Source organism: Ascidiella aspersa, chromosome 3 (genome assembly GCF_963924565.1).
Source record: "Ascidiella aspersa chromosome 3, kaAscAspe10.2, whole genome shotgun sequence".
Lineage (NCBI taxonomy): Eukaryota > Metazoa > Chordata > Ascidiacea > Phlebobranchia > Ascidiidae > Ascidiella > Ascidiella aspersa.
This window is the reverse complement of record NC_139449.1, coordinates 14,799,787-14,807,511: the sequence shown is the minus strand read 5'-3', so window position 1 is coordinate 14,807,511 and position 7,725 is coordinate 14,799,787.

Below are 7,725 nucleotides of genomic sequence, written 5' to 3'. Positions count from 1 at the left end.
CTTTTTATAAAAGAAACATAGAATCTGAAATTCCTTAATGTTTTGAAGCCAAAACTGCAGGAAGGTATTGATGTGCTCCGATGGTGTCAACTTGGATAAATTGCTTTTAAGGTTTTAAAACCTTTACCGTTACTTCAAGAAATTTGGGGTAGTAGGCCTATCGCAAATATTAATAAAATTAAATGAAAAACTTTTTGTCATTGAGACGTTCAAGTTCAAAAAGACTTGCATAAAAATGACATTTATAATTTTTGCTATCGATTTTTTTTGGCGTTCAATACTTTCTGTATTCCACAAGAGACGTACTCACGTATTACATAATAATAAATATGGCTAGCGACTAGCGTGATATAACTTTGAGTAGGTTGTATTTAAAATACCATTTGTCAAACCAATTTATTGTGCGTGACTTTGGGTAGGCTATATATGTATAGAGATATTTTTGAAATATATTATAACGAAAGACATCAAAATAATTACTATTTGAAGGATTGTTGTTTATTTTAAGTACAGTGTCTTACAAAATACTACTGTGCATATATATATACTTTTGATAACACATCCTTGACTAAAACTTGTAATTTGTATCGGGATTAAATTTTTCCAGCAGACTTTTTACTTAAGGCGATTTGCTATACTTGACGTAACGTTTACCGATATATTTCCGGCGTCTAATTACTTCTGTGAAAATAATTTCTTTGAAGGGGGTGTTTACTGATCACCCGGTGCTGTAATTGTGTGGCCACCATCACCTGGTAGTCAAATTTAATCCGATTAGCTTTCATATCAAATGGCTTCTTAGTATGATTTACCACTTAAATTTAGGCAGAGTTTGAAAAATATCGTGTTGCAGAGGTGTAAACAATAAGCAAATTTTATTTTTCAAACGGAAATTTGCAAAATGCTGAAATCAAAATACAATAAGCCATACTGGAGCACATTTTATGTACAACATAAAGTTGCTTAATTTATGTGTAGGTAAAAAGGCAGACCTGGGCAAAATACGCGTCGCGTGCCGGATTGGCCTGTCAAGCAATTCAATCCGGCCCGCGATTCATTTTTCTTATACCTCAAACCAAGGCAACTATCTACGTCATTTGTTGTCACAAATATATATACACTCTTTCCAAGGACGGAACTATGCCCGCTAACTCAATTTTTGGCCTGTTTAAAGACTAAAATGGCAATTGTTCTCGCGTTTCACACGAATTTCTTTTGTCTTTCTTGTTAGTTCCACGCGATTATTGGGGTCTTTACAGCCAAAAGTCGCCCTGTGCATTGTGACACTTTTTGAAACAAAAGTTTGTCAAATTTAGCCTAATGTTTGTACATGGATTTTTGCGCTTCGATCGACAGTATAAGGCAGTGATTCCCAAAATGTGTGACGCGGCACACTAATATGCCTCGAGAAATGGATATATAATTGGTTATATGTAATAACAAAAGTTTTAAATGTAAGGATTGGTATTATAAAAAGTCTATTAGGCCAATAGTCTAAGTCTATTGTTTCGTCACAGTTATAGCTACTTATAAAATATACACCAATGTAGTTAATTTTAAAATTAATACCTACTTATATATACATCGTATGTTCCAACGAACTCAACTTTTAGACCAGGGTGGTCCAAGGTTGACAGCATCGCGGGCCACAATATTTCTTGTATATTCTTCGCGGTCTACAAAAAGTGCTACATGCGTGCCATTAATAAATTTCGTTTGGTCGGGGCATGAAATGTTTAAATATGGCGCCGCTATGCATCGCCAAAAGTAACGTTGAAAGACATATAGGTTTCATAAACTTACTGCTCTCATCGAACATGTAGGCTAAGCAAATAAAATTGAGTGATAATGAGACCGGCAAAATGTTGCGCGCGGAGCGCGAAAAAATTGCGTATTTGACAATGTTTTTTGACTAGATCAACTTTGCTGAAATTGGATCATGAAAAGGGTCAGGGCGTTGGCCTTTAGTGGCAGTGAAAACCTGTAAAACAATACTTTCCAGAAGCGTGATATAGTTCATCGTTCATTTACTTTAAAGTTGCAAAAATTTTCATTTATATAAGGTGGAACTTTGTATGCTATGTTCGTATTAAAAGACGAAAAACAAAACGCAAATATAGGCTAATTTTAAGCAGCGCTACGGAGTCGGTTAAAAAAGAGTCTGACTCCAGTCAAATGTGCGATTTCATCGATTCCCGAGTTATTCACAATACATGGTTGGAAAAGGTTCCACGATTTCCAGTTGGCGGCCACATCAGTTTTAAAATTTGCTACTGCGGATGTCGGACTCGGGTAGTTTTACGTCATACTCATGTCTTACTCCGCAGCCATGCTTATAAGTTCGCAAAACAACCATTTTTAATTTTTTATATAGGACGTACTGCGAATTTCAAAACCGGGCTAACACATACCAAAATTTGGGCGTACTATACACCCCCTGGATCCGAACTTGATGAGCGATAGTAAACTGGTTTTAATTTTGTAACCGGAAAAATGCAATCATAACCAAACAATTCGAACATGCTTGCTGTTTGTTGGTCACTTATATTTGTTTGATTAAACCCTTAAAAGTAAGCATAGCAATAATTCAACAGTGCTCGCGGGCCACGAAAAATAGGCCTAGGTTTGGACCACCTTGTTTTAGACGATTAGCGCATCCAAATATTGTAGCAAGTCTTGGCTTTTGGCGCAAATGAGTCTATTGGAGTTTTACAATTTTTTATTTTACTTGACGATTGTTTCCCTGCAGGTTTGACTTTCAGTCAGAAGGATACATCGAAGTGATAGATAGAAGGTAGAATACTTGCTGGGGAGGAATTGACAGTGCTTGAGCTTGTAAGGAGGAATAGAAAAAAACGAAAATCATTGCTCTAAAACATCCCGATTCATGCCAACCTAATTTGGTTAGTGTCACGTTTGTGTTTCTCCCAATTTATACCGTCTTGGCAATGTGTCAATTGTATCGCAAGTAACACATCGGTAATTTGAAGCCGTAATAAGCAAAAAATGGCATTGTAAGTCGTTCTGTGCAAAATTTTAACGTGTTTTAGCATGAGGTGTTTAAAGCTAGCCCACCACTTAATGTCAACATATCAAGGAATATACATATGTACGAATCTACATAATCTGTGCTCAATAGGTCAAGCCATTCTCTATCTAAATTAAATTAAAGTATATATTTTAGATCAAGTAGTCGCGATTATCAGGCGCTTCGCGCGATGCCTGCACCATCAAATCGACTTCAGTTGTACATTTGCGCACAACTCCAAGGTGATAACAGATTCGAATTGAATTTGAGATCCTATATTTTTAAGGGATAAATGCTATTTTCCGAGTTTAACAAAATAGTTTTTGATCAGTAGGTTAGCTACCGAAAGGTCTTATGATAAGTTACATCTATTTCAAACAAAAAACACTAAAAAAGCACACCTTCTGAATAAATAACCTTTTTGCCTTTTTTCATGGGGCAAAACGGACCCCACCAATGAAAGATAATTCACGTGACGTCATAATTAAAGTAATGGTATATATCGCGCCTTTTAAGTTAAAAATATTTTATAAAAGTAGGACAAAACATACAAGATAACCAAAATAGGACTACGCGTATTAGCATTTTGTTGCATCAATATTAAAGTTAAATGGTTATAAATAAGTCGTACATAAACTGCCTTACCGGTATATTTCTCTTATGCCATCCCAATAAGTATTAAAAGCATTATCAATCAACCTTTTTACAACATATCTTGTTACAGTTTCTGATTTGAATGCATGAAAACCTCTATTTCTTTTTAAAATCTCTATACTAAAAAAGTCCAATTGTCTCGGATTAATAAACAAACCCTTCTAGAAATTATTTAACAAAAAAGTAACTTGACCTTCACTTGAAATTTAGTAGCAAACACATAATTTTACTGTACTACGTACCGGTAGCGTATTTTATTTATCTCGCGAGTAGGCTGCAAGTTTTACATTTATGAAAACTGGCATTATTGCTTTTGTAATGTTTCCAGCGGATTAACGCCATACATTATGAAACAGGATTTTCATCGTTGAACTGATTTTTTGCAAGTTGCTATTGGCTTAATTATAAATAAATATTTTTTTATATTTATAAAAAACAAAAAACAGCTACATTTAGAATCAAACGGTTGATACGGATTTTGTAATCAAGGCTGCCACTCGTAGGGATAATCCCCTACGGTAGGGTATTTTCGCCTAAAGTAACTGGTAGGGAATACCTACGACGAAAATTGTACTTTGTAGGGGAAAGAGGGTATTTTCGTAAAAAGAAAATTACGGGGTTCAGACACGTGCTGCAGTTGAGTTATTACCAAAATAGCATTAAATCATACAACTTGTTATTTGTTTTTTTTCTTAGTTAATGATATTATGCATTTTTACCCTTTTTAAATAGCAACGGCGGCGCCGGTCTGAGATGTTTTTTGGACAGCAATACCTTATTCCCGTCTTACCTTAAATTCGGTGATTAATTAAAGACGTTCATTTGATCTGTTTTCCTCGATTTTCTATTTTGTTGGAAGAGGGTATTTGCCCAGCTCGCCTGTTTACCGAACTTTGCACTACTGTAACCGGATCTGCAAAATTACCATACGATTTATTGCTAAAGCCGTTTACAGTAGGGTTATTCCATTGCTACTGGTACAGTGGTGGTACCATATGTCGTAGATTTAAAAAAAATTTCATATGTAGAATATCCTTGCAATTCTAAGAAAAGTGATACCAATTTTACCGAAATCTGTCAAGTACTTTTTGAGATATCAGCGATTGAAAATTGACCCTTTTCAGACTTTTTCGTGATCGCTCATGCGTAAAAATTAACTGCAAATTTTGTTTGACCTATTATAAAGGTGTTTCAAATGGTTTTCAAATTTCAATGCATATGGGTTCTTCAAAGTAAGGAGATTCTGAAAATATATATTGTTGTTTGATTTTGTAACACTACAGGCCACCAAGTGGCTAGTTTCATACATGGCTATTTGTGATTAGTCATGCATGATGAAACTTTGATCGCTTATAGCGAACAATACTCTACTTCAATTTTTATGTAACTTAGCTTAAATGAAAATGAATTATGCTGGCTTTCTACCCTCCAAATATGAAGTGGGATATTTGAGTAGAAATGACAAAATTTGTTGGCTATGTAGTACAATGTGAAAAAGCGTTATGACACACTATTATATTGTATAACTATGAAGGATGGTTGTGTGGTGCTTTCAGGAAGTCAAGAAACTTAAAGAAATCTGCTGGTACAGAAATGTACACTAGAAGTCAGTACATAAACCAACAATTTTAATCAATTTATGGAGAAAATTGCCAACAATTTTAATGTTTTGCGACTGAAACTCTTTATGCACAGTTTATGCACAATAATACATATACTAACACAGAGGAAGGATACTATACACCAGTGCTTCTTAATCAGGTGAATGGTTCACCCCAGGGTGAATAAAATTTTTGCAGGGGTGAACCAACCAAAAGGGGTGAATAAGTCAAAAATGGATGATAGCTTGCAAGCAGGGCGGGTATTCCCGGGGTTTAACCTGTTCACTGAACAGGTGAGAATTTCCAAAAACAAAAACAATTCTAAGTTTTTTTTTACAAGGGTGAATGAAATCTGAAGATAGATGCTAGGGGTGAATGAAATCTGAAGATAGATGCTAGGGGTGAATAAAACACAAGTATATGCATACTGGAAGGCACCTCATACTATATTCAAGTAATAGTTAACTGCCAAGAGCTAAATTTTTCAGCAATGTTATTGCAAAGCACTGCCCCTCATTCAGTTACACAATAATAACAACTGTACAGTATCATCTAAGCAGGCTTCATTACTAAGTAATAACTAATAATACATCTAAAGATTCATCACTCATTAAGGTTGAAAAATTGATGGAAATAAACTTGGGTGTCAAATCATGACTGAAATTAGCTGAAATTAATTCACACTACCTGTTACAAAAAGCTTATAAAGATGCATGAGACCAGTCACACCAAACATGATCCAATGGAAAAAAGCATTGGTCTTGCCTTTGAGGCCAGCAATATGATTGAGCAGGTCCTTTTGGATGCATGCATCAGTCATGCTTATATACAACTGCAACATAAGCACCAGGAGAAAACGTTGGCATGGAAAGAGGTGTAGTGCTGCTACAAATTTTGGGTTGCACAGCAAATTAAAGGTCACAACTTGTCCTTTTTGCTCCTATAACTCCTTCATCCAGTGGTTGAAATAGTGGAACAGTCTAGTACCTTTGAAAGTCTATACAGACTAAAACCTATCTTGCAAATGGAAGAAACTGATTTCATGTCCTTCGGAATCACTTAAAAGCGAATAGTTGAAACAGTTTGGCAAAAACTCATATTACTGGCCTCCAAAAGAAGACCAATGCTTTTTTTCATTGGAACATGTTTTGTGCCACATGGAATGTCCTGTTTTGTTAACATCAAGAGGACAATACCACATCCCAGAGTCTGATGAAAGCCTGATTTTGGAAAAGTGGTGTGACTGGTCTCGCGCATCTTTATAAGTGTTTTGTAACAGGTAGTGTGATTTGCAGATAATTTCAGTCATGATTTGAAATCACATCCCAGCTTATTTCCATCAAATTTTCAACATTAATGAGTGATGATTCTTCAGATGTATTATTAGTTATTACTTAGTAATAAGGGCTGTTTAGAACATACTGTACAGTTGTTATTATTGTGTAACTCAGGGGTCGGGAACCTATGGCTCGCAAGCCATATGGTTGTTTTGGTGACACCATTATGGCTCTTATGATGAAAGAATCTTGCTTCCAGATAAATCTAAGTTATTATTTAAAAGCATAACCTGAATAAAATTGCAGGCGGCCACAACCTCTTTCCTAAATTTATATTTACTTTTTACTACTCATAGTAGCAAATTTTCTCGGCTCTTCCGAGTGAATCTCTTTATATAATCAGAGTTGTGCAAACTTAGCTAATTCATTTTTGGTGCATATTATGTTTTGTCCTTTAAATAAGAACAAAATAAACAGCCCTGCACAATTTACTAGTTTTTGCCAACCTATAACTAGATGTTTGTGGTCCTAAAAAAAATACAACTAGGAATATTTGACATTTGGCTCCCTTTGCTGAAAAGGTTTCCAGCCCCTGGTGGAACTGAATGAGGGGAATGCTTTTCAATAACAGATTTAAGCTCTTGGCAGTAAACTGTTACTTAAATATAGTATGAGGTGTCTTCCAATATGCACATTGCATATATACTTGTACTTAACAGCGTATAGTATCCTTCTCTGTTAGTATATATATGTATTGTGCACGGACTGTGCATAAAGTGTTTCAGCCGTGAAACATTAAAATTAATAGCAATTTTCTCCATAAATTGATTAAAAATATTGTTCTATGTATTGACTTCTAGTGTGCATTTCTGTACCAGCAGATTTCTTTAAGTTTCTTGACTTCCTGGAGGCACCACACAACCACTTCATAGTTATACAATATAATAGTGCGTAATAAAGCTTGACGCATTGTATTACAAAACAAACAAATTTTGTCATTTCAACTCAAATGTCCCACTTCATATTTGGAGGGTAGAAAGCCAACACAATTACCTTTCATTTAAGCTAAGTAGCAGAAAAATCGAAGTAGAGTATTTTTCGCTATAAGTGATCAAAGTTATGTCATGCATGACTGATCACGAATTTGTCATGTGTGAAACCACTT